This window comes from Hemicordylus capensis, chromosome 1, assembly GCF_027244095.1.
Source record: "Hemicordylus capensis ecotype Gifberg chromosome 1, rHemCap1.1.pri, whole genome shotgun sequence".
In the NCBI taxonomy this organism is placed as follows: domain Eukaryota; kingdom Metazoa; phylum Chordata; class Lepidosauria; order Squamata; family Cordylidae; genus Hemicordylus; species Hemicordylus capensis.
The window spans coordinates 208,976,523-208,993,225 of NC_069657.1; the positions used below are offsets into that span (position 1 = coordinate 208,976,523).

Consider the following 16,703-nt stretch of genomic DNA (forward strand, 5'->3'; position numbering starts at 1 on the left):
AGGAAGGCTTAGTTCTACTCAGTCAGAGGAAGCTAATGGACTGCCTGATGGACAGAATAATTTGGGAACTTCAGAACACACCAGGATCTATCGGAGGAGGGGCAGATTAAGCTATTTGCTGCCCATAGGCAACCAGAGATTTGCTGCCCAAGCAAGGGTTCAGTTTTACAAGTAAAGGGCTTGAGGGGCGAATTAAATCTACTCTTAAAATGTTTTCAGCCCATTTCAGAGCTCACGTGCACGTGTGCAGAGGCCTAAAAACCCGACCTGTCATTTGTGAGGCAGGTAGGCCTGTGGAGGAGCTCTCGCCACCATCTCCACCACATCCCGCCACATGCATGTACAAAGACGGCGCGACAACCTGTGGTGATTTGGGAGGCAGGCAGGCCCACTAGGAGCTCTCGCTGCCTTCGCACAATGGTGGTCTAAAATGTTTTCAAAGTAGATTTAACATTCCCCAGCCTCCCAAGTGCAAATGGCAGATCAACGCATAGGGAAATTTGCACTCCTCAAAATTTGCCGCTGTAGGCAAGTGCCTACTTTGCCAATGTGTTAATCCACCACTGATCGGAGGTAATCTTCTGACAGAGCCCCAGGCGCATCACTGCTCAGGGTAGGAGCTCACAGATGTGAAGATTCTCAGTTTTAGTCCTTGCAGCTCCTGACACAATTACAAAACCAAGCAATAAAACATGCAGAGATCCTTATTACAGCCTGCCAAAAAGCATGAACAAAAGTCATTTTAGATCAGTAAAAAATATATGCCTAGTTAGCATCACAGCACAGGGTAAATTAGGCTTGCCACCTGAAGAGCTCCAAAATATGGAACATATTGTAAGACCTTAATAAAATCACATACATCATACACTCCACCATGTGAAACTGAGCTGTTACAGACACTGTAATGAGCTTTCAAAGCATTGTAATTCACTTTATGTGACCAACAGAACTCCTTTCCCCATTCTTCATGATATTTCTGCGTTTGCCTGTCTTTTTTTGCTGGAGGCTGAGTGGAAGAAGAAGAAGCCCTGATGACAGTATGCAGCCAAATGCTGTTCTAAACCCTTTAGAGAGAGCAGCTCTATTCAGATGTTATTTTTGGAGGCTGTACAGCTTCCGACAGTATGGCAGAAGTCCATTCCCTGGAGCATCACTCACTTGTCTTCCCTGGTGGGCACTCACACTGATGGTGTTTGTCTGAAGATGCAAATACTGTAAGCATGATGATGGGCCAGTGAGGCATCCTTATGTGTCCATACAGCTGTAGCAAATTTGGTTCAAATCGGTTAGACTGTCTTGCACTTGCGCCTCAGAAGTGAATGTGTCTGCCATCTTGCATTGGGTTGGATGATATCATCACAATCTATGCTGTTGAGGTGTCCCTATGTGTTCCTACAGCTGTAACTGTTCACAAGTTAGCCCACTTGCACCTCACAAGTTTACACATCCACCATCTTGAATCGGGGCGGATGACAGCATCACAAATTATGCTGTTGAGGTGTCCCTATGTGTCCCGAATTGGTTCATATTGGTCCAAGCATTGTGAAGTTGATAGGGAGGGGGACACATGGACTGATGGATGGACAAACACACACACACACACACACACACACACACACACACTGCCAGGTGATGTCATAAGCTTACTGGAAAGTAGGCTAAAAAGACTGCTGCTTCACTATAGATAAAGTTATGGTGTACTTATATACTAAAGTATACTTATATTATACTTACTATAGTATAAAGTATACTTATGGCTTATTAATTAATTTATTTAGCAAATTTATTGACTGCCTGACTTTCATAGACTCAAGGCGGTTTACATACATTAAACAGCAACAATGAAAACAACAAGGAAAAGGGAAAAAAGAAGGGGGGGAAGCATTAAAAACTAAAAGCGTGGCAAGACAGATAAGTTTTCAAAAGCTTCTCAAAGGACAGAAGGGAGGTGGCATTACGAATCTAAGGAGGCAGGGTGTTCCATAAGAAGGGGGCTGCAACAGAGAAGACCCTCCCACGAGCCCGGGCCCCATGCACCTTTCTTGGGCCTGGAACTCTGAGAAGGCGCACTTGAGATGACCTCACAGGGCAGGTCAAAGTTGGATGGGAGAGGCAGTTCTGAAGGTACACAGGGACCAAACCCTGAAGGGTTTTATAGGTGATAACCACTCTCAGTTGGACTCTGATTGTGCTATGTCAATTGAGGGGATGGAGGTAATGTCTTGTGATGTCATTTGGGATATGTTTGAGCTTGTGAAGGCTGATGATGTGGATAGAGTTCTCTGTGGTATGAGTTCAGCATCTTGTTCACTTGATCCTTGCCCCTCCTGGTTGATTCGTTTGGCCGGGTTGTGTGTGAGGTCCTGGGTCCAGGAGCTAGTGAATTCATCACTCAGGAAGGGAGAGGTTCCCCTACCTCTGAAAGAAGCAGTGGTCCACCCTCTCCTGAAGTCTTCTTTCCTGGACCCAGAGATATATAATTTTAGACCTATCTCCAACCTTCTCTTTTGAGGGAAGGTTTTGGAGAAAGTTGTTGCTGCTCAACTACAGAGAATCCTAGATGAAGTGAATTTCCTTGACCCTTTTCAGTCAGGGTTTAGGCCATGGCACAGCATGTAAATGGTACTGGTCACTCTGGTGGATGACCTCTATCGGAGCCTTGATGAGGGGAGCATGGCTCTCTTGGTTCTATTAGATTTCTCAGTGGCTTTTGATACCACCGACCATGGTATCCTTCTGAATCGTCTGTGGGGGCTGGGAATCAGGGGCACAGTTTTGTGCTGGTTCCGTTTCTACCTTAGTGGATGGTTTCAGAGAGTTTGCTTTGGAGGTGAGTGTTCTAGACCATGGCTTCTCTCTTGCAGAGTGCTGCAGGGCTCAGTCCTCACTCCCTTGCGTTTTAACATCTATATGAAGCCACTGAGTGAGGTCATCTGTCAGTTTGGGGCGAGGTATCATCTGTATTCTGATGATACATAATTGTACATCACCACCCTGGGCTGATCCTGGGATGCTGTGAATGTGTTGACCCATTGTCTGGAGGCTGTAAGGGTTTGGATGGGCCAAAACAAGCTCAGGCTTAATCCCTCCAAGACAGAGTTGCTTCTGTAACAGTTCTCAATCTGGCAAGGTTCCGGTTTTGAGTGTCTTCCTTGATGGGGTCGTGTTCCCCTTGAAAGAGCAGGCCCACAATTTGGGGGTCATCCTGGACTCATGGCTCCTGCTGGAACAGCAGGTGGAAGCCACAGCCAGGGGAGCCTTTGCCCAGCTTCATCTGGTGCACCAACTGTGGCCTTACCTCAGCCAGCAGGCGCTGGCAACCATAACTCATGCCCTCATCACGTCTCGGTTGAACTATTGCAATGCACTCTACCTGGGATTGTCTTTGAAGACAACTCAGAAGTTTCAGCTGGCCCAAGATGCCACGGCCCGGCTGCTTATGGGCAGCAGATAATATGACCATGTTTCACCTTTGTTGCAGTCGTTACATTGGATGCCAGTTCCCTTCCAGGTCCATTTCAAAGTGCTGATTATATACCAAAGTCCAACTATTATCTACTATAAGTAGCCCTAGGGTAGGGCTCCCCACGTAATGAAAACAACAAAAATAAATGTAATTTTCAGTAAGAAGAAATGTGATTTGAATAAAACAACAAATGACAAGCTTAATAATGAAAATGCCTTTGCTGTCTACGACTTTGAATACAGAAGGGCTCTCAAACAGTCAGCATGCCACAAAACATGGTAGCACAACCTATATTTTGTTTGGATTTTGCCATGGACAATGTCTTAGTTCTTTATGTGGGGCATGCTTGTCTGTGTTTGAATGGGTCTGGCTTGGGAGTGGAGTCACAATTTGTCTGCTCCTCACTTGCTGACTGAAATTCAAACTGAGAGGTTCTTTCCCTCCCTGCATAAGAGACAGTTAGCCTGTTTATTGTTTTCTTAGCCTATGGTTAGTAAGCAATAAATATCAAACTCTTGTTTCTCAGTTAAAGTTGGCTTCTTGTTCAATTACTTATAGAGGATAAGTAATGACTCTGCAACACATTTGGTTTGACAGGTCCCAAATTAGCATTGACATTGCAGGTGAAGTCACCTTCATATTCAACACTGCTGTGTGGTAACTGCATAAGTTAGGACAAGTTTTAAGGTTCAACTGTGGGATTTGTCGCTGTTAAGTGGAGTAGAAACTAAGGAATCTTTGCAAAATCATGCATAATCGCTTGGCCGCAATTTAATAACTGGCATCTTTGTGTGACAGTGAATTTTTTGGGGTCTTATTTCAGAATCCTGAACTCTGTCTAACAGTGTGATATTCATTATGCTCAGGTCCATCTTCAATGCACACAGACAGGCAACAGAAGGGCAATAAAGAAAGATATTAACAGGGCAGACAGACAGGATCTGGAAGACAGAGCAGCCAGCAGTCAGTGCAAATAATTTCCTTCACCCAGATGAATGCGAGATCTGTTTGTCCCACTTTAAACAGGAAATAAGATATGACTTCAGCCTTGACAGTGAATAGCTAGTGCACATGGTAATACTTAGAACAAGAATTGATGGGAGCAATCAAAGACCAGTTGAAGAAGACAGCCCTGACAGGCACTCACAGAAGGGCAGTGCTAGTAATGAACGGGCAAATCAGAGCCATAAGGGATCAGAGTAGACAATGATATAATTCATGTGCTGAATAAGGCAGGTCAGATTTTTCTGAGCCATGATGGAGAGGGATGATATTGAGCAAACACAAAACACCCTGACTTTCTAAGAGAAGGAGACAGTTTTGACTCCCAAAGTCCTGACCCCAGCATCTTTCTCCCTTCCTCAGCCGCAATGCCAGTTCTGTGCATGGTTTAGCATTGCATGCTTTAGGAGAGAAATGCTTAAAAATGTATGGCAGTCTGAAAATATGCTGAATAAATGACATTGCTGCTACATTTTGGATAAATGCACACGAGAACACAAAGTGCTAATGGAATGATCTTGTCTTAATGTGCAAATGAGATGAAAAGGCATTGTGCAGTAAATTATGCATACATTTAACATATGTTCTGGGGAAAACATTTTCATTCAATAATCATTTCAGACTGTTCATTAGCTACCCATTAACGTGCATCAGATATAAGCAGTGACTACACTTTGGAAATAGATAACCAGACAAGATAATTGAAGAAAACTATTGCATATTTATCTCTTCATTGCACAGTTATCTGCATTTGTTTACACTGCCACAAAAACTGCCTTAGAAGCAGCAGGTGGCATGATTTTGTTTTACCCTTTAAGATTCAGCTTCGAATTTTGAAAAGGCAAATGAAGCTTAACTAGGGAAAGTAGCATGAGGTATTCCCTGTGATACAGAGTGGAGATGTCAAAAGCAAGACAGATAGCAACTGAACCCAGAGCCCACTGGTACACAGATAGACCATTTGAGAACATCCAAGAAAGAGCCATACATGGGCCCTCCCAGGCAGGGACAGTCCTTCCATGGGACGAGACTGTCACTTCAAGCAGCAGACCGGAGGGTTGCGGCACCAGCAGGGTGGCAAGCATGAGCCAGAAAGCTTGTCTTTGTGTCTAAAGAAAATACTTGGAGCAGTGTGAAGGAAGTTTTATTTAGAGTCATACAATCCAGGCTACAGAGGCCTGGTTTCCTTCTCTGTATCTTTTGCAAAACCTGTCCCAAAGTAGCTTCACACACTACACAGTGACAACTATAACACAAAGAAGGATGTCTAAACACTCCAGCAAGAGGCTCACCGGCTACTCCCGCCCACTTTATATGCCTCCCACTGCTCAGGAAAGGGAGTGGGGGCACCATTTGGTTTTTGCCTCCCGTGCAAAGATATCTTGGGATACCACTACTACCAGTGTAAGCCAGTAGCATCTAATGTGGTAGAGCTCTGTCCAAAGAAGCATAACTTTGGCATGCTCAGGCTAGCCAAGGATACTTAACTAAATGTACTCTGAATAGTCCACTGGAAAATTCTAGAGCTTTCTAATGCTGCCAAATAAGTGATATGCCTTGTCAAACACAAGTCAAGGTGCCTAGGTAGCAAATGGACAGGAGATTTATTAACACTGTTATTTGTATCTTCATTATTATTAATGTCAAATGAAGGGCATTTGTGGTAAATTCTGCAATACTAATAAAAGCTAAATGAGTTCCTATGTAAGGATTGCAGAACCCAAGTCATTTAAGACTTTGTCAAAATTATCAAACTGAATAATGACAAGAACACTATCCAAACCCAGAACAGCCTTGACACAGCCTTGAACAGCCACTGTAGTCTTTGACCAGCTGAAGTTATACATCCCCATGTAATGCATGTTAAAGGAACAATGTACCATTATGATTGCAAAATGCACAGTGGCTGATGGGTTAGAAGAATCCAATAGAATAAATGGAAGCATTCTTGCTAGCTAGAGCTTATTAATGTTTGAAGAACTGGTCTTCTTGGTAGCAAGCATGACTTGTCTCCTTAGCTAAGCAGGGTCCACTCTGGTTGCATATGAATGGGAGACTTGATGTGTGAGCACTGTAAGATATTCCCCTTAAGGGATGGAGCTGCTCTGGGAAGAGCATCTAGGTTCCAAGTTCCCTCCCTGGCATCTCCAAGATAGGGCTGAGAGAGATTCCTGCTTTCAACCTCGGAGAAGCCTCTGCCAGTCTGTGTAGACAATACTGAACTAGATGGACCAGTGGCCTGACTCTGTATATGGCAGCTTCCTCTGTCCCTATGTTCCATATAAAATCTAGTTACTGCCATGAAACTAAAAACTTATTCAAAGGATAAAAATAGACTCCACACAATGTACTCAGAACTACTATGTGGATGCTCATAACTGCATGAGGAATGCAATGACTGAACAGAAATTCACTGGGATTTCAGCAATCCTAGTGCCACATCTTGGGAAACGACCATTATTTGGTGGGGAAGCACAACTCCTAGGTACGCTGAATGACTTTGCCCTAGAAGAGTTGGTCATGGAACCAATCATAGAGAAGGCAATCTTGGACTTAATCCTGAGTGGTGTACAGGACCTGGTGTGAGATGTCAGTGTCATCAACCCTTTAGGGAATAGTGACCAAAATGTGATCACATTCAGCATATATGAGAGAAGAGAATCTCCAAGAAAGTCTAACACAGACACTTGGAACTTCAGAAATTGGAGGGCCTGCCCAAATGAAGGGAACAGAAAGGAACACAAACTCTGGAAAAAGAAATGCAAGGAGACAATCAGGGAGGTAAAAAGAGTATTGGAGGAACATTTAGCTAACAGCATCAAGGGAATAACAAAAACTTATTAAAATACATCAGAAGCAGGAAACCTGTCAGGAATGCAGTCAGTCCATTAGATGATGAGGGAGTGAAAGGGGTTATTAAGAAGGATATGGAGTTTGCAGAGAAGCTAAACTAGTTCTTTGTATCTGCCTTCACCGCAGAGGATATTGAGCGTATACCTGTGCCTGAACCAAGCTTCTTGGGGACAGAGGCTAAAGAACGGAGTCAGATAGACAAGATATGAAGTTCTAAACACTTTGAAAAAATTAAAAATTAATAAATCATGGGGGCCAGATAGCATCCAACTGAGAGTCCTTAAAGAACTCAAATGTGAAATTGATGATCTCCTTGCAAAAATACCAGTTGCAGGGGAGCAACAGCAGGAGAAGAGAGCATGCCCTCAGCTCTTGCCTGTGGGATTTCCAGAGGCATCTGTTGGACCACTGTGTGAAACAGGATGCTGGACTAGAAAGGCCTTGGGTCTGATCCAGCAGGGCTGTTGGACCCCCACCCCCACCCCGTATCTATCTATCTATCTATCTATCTAAATTGAGCAGCTAATATGCATAGCCAGCCTTTGTGTACTTTCACCAAGCCTCAGGCAGAATGTGCACTTCATCCCTGCTTGAATTGTGTATATTCTCCAGTCAGGATTCATAAAGGTCTTTCACACGATCAAAATCCCTGGTGGCTAGGGAGGACTGGGGAGAAGGCAAGAGTATACCTACCATCCCCCACATGAGTAATTGCTTTTCCACTCTGTTGTGCTGCGTGCCCATACAATCAGCACAGTGGAGATTGTCTGAGGGGTATCTGGAGAAGGAAGCACTCCAGTATCCACAATGCACTGTGCAGGAGGCAGAGAGGCTGCCCACATCAATGCAGCAGCTCCCAGCTTCCTGGCCACTCTATAGGCTGCACTCTATGGTTACAAGTAAGCCAGGCTTCCGGGAGCTGCTGCATTGATGCAGCCCTGATCACACATGTGATTGGGGCTATTGAGATAAGATGGGGCTTTGTCCCTCTTACCTTAGTTAAAGGTAGGGTAAAGGAACAGGATATTCCTGCTCTGGAGCAGCAGGGTAGGAGCAGATCCCGTGGCTCCACATGAGCCTCGCTACCCAAGTTACCCCACTCCTACTATTTTGTCACTGGTCATGAGAACAACTGTATAATCTCCAAGAGGCATTGGGGAATGTGCATATGATGATAAAGGTTTGTGTATTTCCTAGATGATTTGCACATTCTCTTGGGAAATGTGTTGTGGAGATTATGCATATTACCCAGGAAATGCACAAGACTTCTGTGAACGTACGCACTCTTGGAGATTATCCATACTAACTGGAGAATGTGCCAAATTCCATCAAGATACACATAGTCCCAGTGGTCTCTCTGAGATTATGCATCTTGACCAGAAAATGTGCACAACTGCCTTTTCAGGCTGGAATAATTTGCACAGTCATATTATGCATATTAATGGCTCAACTCACATTACGATCAACATATACATGTGGCTCCAGATTAAATCTAAGGCATATCCATTGCATGTAGCTGTGCTGGGAAACACCCCAGAGCTGCTACCGTTCAGAGCAGACAACAGTGAACTAAATATTCTAATGAATTCAGTTGCAATGATTGTGGAAATTGCTGCTGGATCACTTTATTTCTAGATAGCTGGCTCACTCATTACATTATCCACATGAAGGATGTCTCTTGGATAGTTGAAATGCTCCGCATGGAGCTCATTTTGAGAGTGAATAAGCCCTTAGTCAAAGTAGCATTTGATATTAGCTTCAAATACTGCATGGTACTGCTTCTATCTATTTGTATTTCTTGAAAGGAAAGTCTCATTTATTAAGCAAACAGTCTTTCTACTTCTATAAAGAAATGTGTGTCCTTCTGTGCTCTGAATTCTGCCCAATTTTCTGCCTAAGCAAGTTTTAGCTTCTCAAATAATTACTGATGTGACAGGAGATTTGTTTTTTGTTTTTTTAAATCCACACACCTCATTGTGGCATATGTAGCATTCTTGTATTTTAATAGGCTCCAAACAGGCTATTCAATGGCACACAAAGATAATGGAAAATCACAATATCTTTGCAGATGTGAAACTTGACATAACAGAGGAGGGAAAATGCAGAAGTATATCAAATGGACTTGATTAAGATGGAAAAAACTCAGAATGAATTTATTTTACAAGTCTGTTATTTAACATGTGTTAAGAATTACAAAAAGCAAACTAGGCTAGGCAAGGCAAAAGGAAGAGACTTCAATCTGAAAAGAAAAATGATGCTGAGAAAATCTGTTGAAGGACAGATTCAATAGAAAATATAATTAGGATTTTTAAATTAATTTAAATGTTATCTCATAGAGCACCTAATTTTATGTTTTACTCTTTGACATCCAGACTAAATTACTCCTGAGTAGTCATATTGAAATTAAGTAGTTGTTTAGAGTAACACTTGAGTAATTTAGCCTCAATGTTAGCCACTCTTTTGTAGACATATTTTGCTACACTGCTGTTCTTTCTTATTTATTAAATGTATACCGCATAATTCCACAGAGATCTGTTCCCAAAATAATTTTATTTATTTATTTATTTATTTAACATATTCATTACAACAATTTAAAATTTTAAACAATGTTAAAACTATTAAAATCCATCAAACTATTAAAACAGTAGCTAATTAATGCCTTGAGGGAGCACATTCCAAAGCCTCGGGGCAGCGATGGAGAAAGCCCGTCCCTGAGTCGCTACCAGACGAGCTGGTGGCAACTGAACACAAATCTTTCTGGATGATCTCAGTGGGTGGCATGGCTCATAGCAAAGAAGACATTCTCTTAAATACCCAGGGCCTAAGCTGTTTAGGGCTTTATAGGTTATAGCCAAGATCTTGTATTTTGCCTGGAAACTTAGCAGCAGCCAGTGTAGATCTTTTAAGGTAGAGGTGATATGGTCTCTCTGAGATGACCCAGAGGTGAACCTGGTTGCCTCATTCTGGACCAACTAAAGTGTCTGGACTATGTACAAACGCAGCCCCACATAGAGGGCATTGCAGTAGTCAAGACTGGAGGTGACTACTGGGAGGAGAGCTGGTCTTGTGGTTGCAAGCATGACTTGTCCCTTTAGCTAAGCAGGATCCACCCTGGTTGCACATGAATGGGAGACTAGAAGTGTGAGCACTGTAAGATATTCCCCTCAGGGGATGGAGCCGGTCTGGGAAGAGCATAAGATCCCAAGTTTCCTCCATGGCTGTATCTCCAAGATAGGGCTGAGAGAGATTCCTGCCTGCAACCTTGGAGAAGCCGCTGCCAGTCTGTGAAGACAATACTGAGCTAGATAGACCAATGGTCTAACTCAGTATATGGCAGCTTCCTATGTCCTATGTCCCTATGACCAGATCTGAGGTCATTTATCTCAGGAAACGGACACAGCTGGCATATCAACTGAATTTTTAAGATAAATGGAAAAAACCCAAAACCAAAACAATGACATGTCAGCATCAGATTAACACAATCATAACATCTCAGATCATTAAGAACTGAATGCCCATCTAAAAAAATAGGTGGCCTGCCCAATCTCTCAAGGGAGAACACCCCCCAATGTTTTGATGCTACTGCTGCAAGGACTCTGCCCCAAATACCTGCCTGTCAAGCCTCCAGTAATGATGGACAGGCACAGGGCCTCTAGAGCCAGGCACTGGACATGGTCACATGGAAGAATGGAAGTATCCTGCCCCAGACTGATATGATAAAAATCTGCTTCATAATGTTTAAAAACTGATGTATGCCTCTTGCCGACCCTCATCATCTGCTAATAAAATGTGTGTGTGCATTTAAGAAATGTATGTGGTAGGTAATGGAAGAAACTTACCAGCCATTTCTCCTACCTAACTCTCTTTGAAAATGGCTAGAAAACATTCTGGAGTGCTCCAGGGCTCTTGCAGTTTCGGTCCCTTTACGACTAAGATCTGCAGTATCCATGCCTAAAGCAAAAATTGCATATTTGCATTGGAGGGCAGCAGTGGCAGGTAGTATCCTGGGAAAAGAACAGGTTTACAAATAGTATTTACTGTTGAACTGAAAGAAGGAGTGGCACAAGGCCTATTCATACATTATGTTGGACATGCGTTTAGGTCTCTGTACACTTGTGTTTGTTGTTGTGTGAATGAAATTTTAAAAGTGAACCTGGATACAGACCCTTCCTAATTCAGGTATAGATAGAAATTGTACTGCTGTATGTGTGTTCAGCATGTGACTTCACACAACCTACAGGCAGGCAGAAGGCTCCCCAAACCTTGCCTTCCCCCCAGATGATCTGCAGTTGACTGGTGGGAATGTGGAACACACTCTCTCACGATCAGCCCTGCTCCATGCAGTGTAGAACAAGGCGGATCGCTCTGAGGCTGGGACTCATCATCCTGGCCTCCATGAATCCCATAGTGCACCACATGCGGAGCACAGTGCACTGAGGAATTCCCCTAGGGGATTGGTGCTCTAGGCACCAGTCTCTGTGTCAGCGTGAGCTGCAAGCAGATTGTGCTGACACACAGCCCCCTGAGAGCCAGGTTAAGGGTGCGTTTGTGCCCTTAACCTTGACTAAGAGCTGGGCTGTAGTGCTGGAATTAGCGCTGCAGCACCTCTGGGATCCATGCGGATCCCGACAGTTCTCACGGGCAGCCAAGCCCAAGCTCTTAAAAAAGCAAGCATGCCAGGCCCAATGATGCTATTAGAGGAGACTGAACAGCAGATTGTGCTGCACAGATAACACAGGGCATAATCCTGTTCTCTATGTTATATGTGCAGCACAATCTTAAACATGTTTACACAAAAGTATGTCTTGCCAAGATCAATGGCATTTTGTCCCCAGTAAGCGTGTTCACGTTTGCAGCCTTAAAATTGGATGCAATGGATTAGCATCCTGGTTTAACCTAGAATACCAGCCCTGGTAATCTGAGCAACCAGCCTCAGAATTGATAATGAAGACACTGATTTTAGGATCCACCCTCAACATTAAAGGATCCAGCAGTCAAGAAATATGCCACAGTCTAGCACTTGGTAGGGTTGCAATGAAGGCCTTGGAAAGGATATTTAGATGCTGAGATGTGTCTCTACCTACAAAGATTAGAATCGTTTGGACAATGTTTTTTCCCATTACACTCTATGGATGCGAAAGCTGAATTTTGAAGAAGCAGGACATAAAAATATTGACACTGTTGAACTTTGGTGCTGGAGAGGACTTTTGTGGATACCATGGACAGTCAGGAAAACAAACAAATGGATCATAGAACAAATCAATCCAGAATTTTCACTTGAGGTACAAATGACCAGGCTCAAACTATCATATTTTGGAGACATTATGCGAAGACCCAGCTCTCCGTCAAGAAGTCCATAATGCTGGGGAAAGTTGAAGGAAAGAGAAGAAGAGGACGACCAGCAGCAAGGTGGATGGACTTGATTACGACATCAATGAATGCACCACTGAGAGAGCTTAAAGGCCAAGTTGAAGACAGATCATCCCGGAGATAATCTATCTATGTGGTTGCTAAAAGTCAACACCCACTTGATCAATCAATCTACTGAGAGATCCAATGCATGCTCAACAGTTTGTAGAAGCAGGAATTCTCTCTTTCTGTTCAAGCAATGAATATGCACACATAGAGCTTTTTCTTTTTTTTTTAAGAATGGAAGAAAATAGATAAGATCCTGAATTCACAGAACTTTGTGTATTTAGCAGAGCTTTGTGTCATAGCTGATGTGTACAAAAATGGAAAAAGCATTCAAAAGTAACTCCACAGATATCCTCTCCACTCCACAGGAATTCTGGTCATTACTTTTCATAGGAAAGTAAATTGCACAACATCCTGCATTATAGAAAAATTAAGACGTATCTTTAATGTTAAAATTTTAACATAACATCTCAAAGGGAAGTCTTAAACATCTATGATTTCTGCAACATAAACCGTTTCCTTTGTTATTCTCCATGCTCTTAAACTAGACGCTATGAAAATATTCTAATACTTTAACAAGAAGAGGATTTTAGTTTTTCTGACAATCTTGTTAATATATGCTTTCAACAGAAAAGTGCTGAGGAGTGAAAAAAAAGTCTAATCTACTCTAACTTTTAAAATATAATTTTTTTAAAAAACACCATACAACACAAATCATTTATTTAGCCTAAAGTAGTGTTGTAGGAATTTATCCAGGATTATGCAAATCCTCCCCTTCCCCCTTTGTGATAATGGATAGAATGCTAAAATGAAAAAAGAAAATAGCCCTAAACCAACTCCTTATTAGTTTCATGGTTTTGAAATGCCCTCCACAGAATAATTCTAAGGCTGAAAATTTTACTTAACTAAAGAAGTAGCAGAAATATGCTTTGAACTCATGTTTTCTGTCCCAGTCCATCTCTCTTTGCAGGCAGTAGCGACTGTACACAAACAGCTGTAAGCTAGGTTCTTTGCATGGCCATAACAAGATGATGGATATGGTCACTTTTGACAGCACCACTGACATATTAGAGGGAAGGGTAAAGTATAATGAGTAAAGACACCCCATTTACATAGGGAAGCAAGAGAGCACGACAATGCAGTAGGCAGATGCCTCCAGTTTCAATTGTTACAGCAGACGTCGTAACATTCAGACGTTGCTATATATTTACACAGGTACATGCTTTTGTGTGAATGACTATACTAGTGTTCATTTCAAAAGTGAACCTGGGTACAGGTGGCTGCTCAAATGCATGGAAGTGTACTGCTGTACCTGTGTAGTGTGTGAATAACCGTACCTTTGTACAGATCTGTACCTCTATACACTGTATACTTATGTTGAATATAACATGTGACGCTAGGATCACTTGCATGTATAGGGCAGACTGGTTCTATGGACTGGTTGCTTTTGATTGGTTGGAACAGGGTGGGAATGGTTAATCTCTTTCACCATGTGCTGTGGCCCCAGTCTAGTTGGCAGCTTTTACACACACACACACACACACACACACACACAGACAGAGCTATAATTGAGTGGATGGATTCAAAGAACCCACGGCCCCCCAGCTACTCCCCTCCCTATTTTTTCATTATCTCCCTCACTCTGAGGAGCTGCCAGGGAGACGGGTGAACACAGGCCCCCTGTCCCCTAGCTACACCACTACACACACACACACACACACACACACACACACACACCACTTCTTTTTAAGCTAGTCTCTTAATGACAGATTATCATAACAAGGCTGTTCTCACAAGCAGCCTAGCCCAGGCTAGGGCAGCTGGTTCAGGCTAGGGCAGCTGGGCACTGGCATCTGTGTGGATCCCGGTGCCCGCACACAGCCCAACCGCATTCCCAAGACCAGCTCCTAGCCAAGGTTAAGGAAGCATGTGCTCCCTTAACCCAGCTGCCAGGATCATGTGTTTCCTTGGGCTCCATGGAGCCTGAGGAGATACAGAGATTAGAAAAACATTTTGGAGAATTCCCCAAAGCACCATGCTCATTGTGCAGTGCCTTATTGGACATCTGGAGGCCAGGGAAACAAGTCCCGGCCTCTGTTGATCTGCGTTGCCAAGAGCAGTGCTGAAAGTGATCTGCGCTGCTCTTGGCATCATGGGTTGTGTGGGTGTGTGGCTCACATGCCGAGGAACCACAGGTTGATTGTCTGGGGGAAGGTAGGTTGAAGCCTGCCTTTCCTCCTGCCCCCACAGTCTTGTGAATTGCCCTAATGTGGTTTTGCCCTCTATGGCTGAAATCCCTCTATGGATCTTTCTGCTAAGAGAGGATTGTCTGGCTGACTTGTTGATCCGTCACTTGAAAGCCTCCTTTTTTAAATGGGCATTTGATCTGATGAGACCATGGTTGGTCTTAGGGCTTCCCTTAAAACAAATTTAAAAATATTATGCCTTTTAAAAAATCACCAGTGTTTAGCATACTACTGATCCAGTCTCCTGATCTGCAAATGAATCACGAATAATCTGAAGCAAAGCTTAGCTTGAGACAGAACCAGGTTATAAATCCACAGCTGGATGTTTATTAATCTCAACATAGAAATGGCACTCATGTCAAGCCGACACTTTGATTTTCCAGAAATGTCTATTTAATGCTAATTAAAGGGCCATTTCACACATTTCACTGTTCAGAAAGCTGAACAAACCTGAGTATACCACCACTTTCACACTCAACAGGAAGGAGAATGAGTCAGTTAATGGTTCTGATGGGTATATCATTTAGGGCAGGGATCCTCAACGTTGGGCCCCCAGAAGTTCTTGGACTTCAACTCCCATAATCCCCAGGCCCAGTGGCCTTTGGCTGGGGATTATGGGAGTTGAAGTCCAAGAACATCTGGGGGCCCAACATTGAGGATCCCTGATTTAGATACATAGGAAGCTGCATTATACTGCGTCAGATCCATGGTCAACCTAGCTCAGTACTGTTTCCACGGACTGGCACTGGCTCTCCAATGTGTCAAAGAGGAGTCTTTCCCAGCCCTACCTGGAGAAGCAGGAATTAAACTTGGGACCTTCTTCATGCAAAGTAGATGCTCTACCACTGAGCTAGCCACACAAAACACTTTAGGTGCATACCTAGTATGCAGTCTGAGAAATTGCTCCATGAAATATAGCTCTAGGATTATAAAACACGGAATTTGTTTTTCATCCACCCTTGCTAATGTATGATAGAGTGACTGACTGAATCATTTAGACTTCTAGCCCACTTCCTTTCAAAGGCCTGGAGCTGGTAAAATCCACACACAGTAAAATTAATCAGCCATCATAAGTGAATCCCGTTTCTCAACTGAGTAAAATAAAGTGTGCTTCCCATCTTTAATCTAGCTAAGCACTTGGCTTCACTTGTTTCCATTGATTCACTGCAACACATTTCAGCAAGCCAAGCACAAGCTGACCTGCTATGTTAAGGTCTAGCACTTTGCTTTTATTATTCCATTGCAATGGAGAAATAAAATCCTGGCTCCAACAACAGAGATTTAGGAAACCGCTAGTATCTCTTTTTTTAACATCTATTTTAAAAAGTCAACTAAGCTAAAAATATATCATGATTTGTTTGTCCTTTCTTTTCTGAATTAAAAGTGAAAATCCTTCCCCATTGCTCCTTCTCCATAGCAGGCTCTTTGGTTGCTACTGTTTCCTAGTAAAGAAGAAAATGGCCCTTCACATTGTTCTTCTCTGCCATCATTGGGCTGGTTCAGATGAACATTGGCCACCATATGTGATGGATCATTGGAGGATAATCCTAACAAGTTGTCAGGGCACCCTTAAGTGTGTGTGTGTGTGTGTGTGTGTGTGTGTGTGTGTGTGTGTTTGGGGGGAGGTCATCTGAATTGCCTCCCTACACATAATCTGCATCCCTTTTTAATTGAAATGAAATGAAATGAAGTTCTGCCACTGATAAAGATATCCAAATTTA

General features: G+C 43.0%; 1 long non-coding RNA gene across 3 annotated transcripts in view; it reads right to left on the bottom strand.

The window, feature by feature from the left end:
* LOC128334884 (uncharacterized) overlaps nt 1-8,151 on the bottom strand; it is a 52,912-nt gene extending 44,761 nt beyond the window's left edge. For all 3 annotated transcript variants that reach the window (XR_008311441.1, XR_008311440.1, XR_008311442.1), the window contains exon 1: nt 8,015-8,151. This is a non-coding gene — a long non-coding RNA (uncharacterized LOC128334884). The remainder of the gene's footprint in view (nt 1-8,014) is intronic.
* Between the last annotated feature and the right edge of the window lie 8,552 nt (nt 8,152-16,703).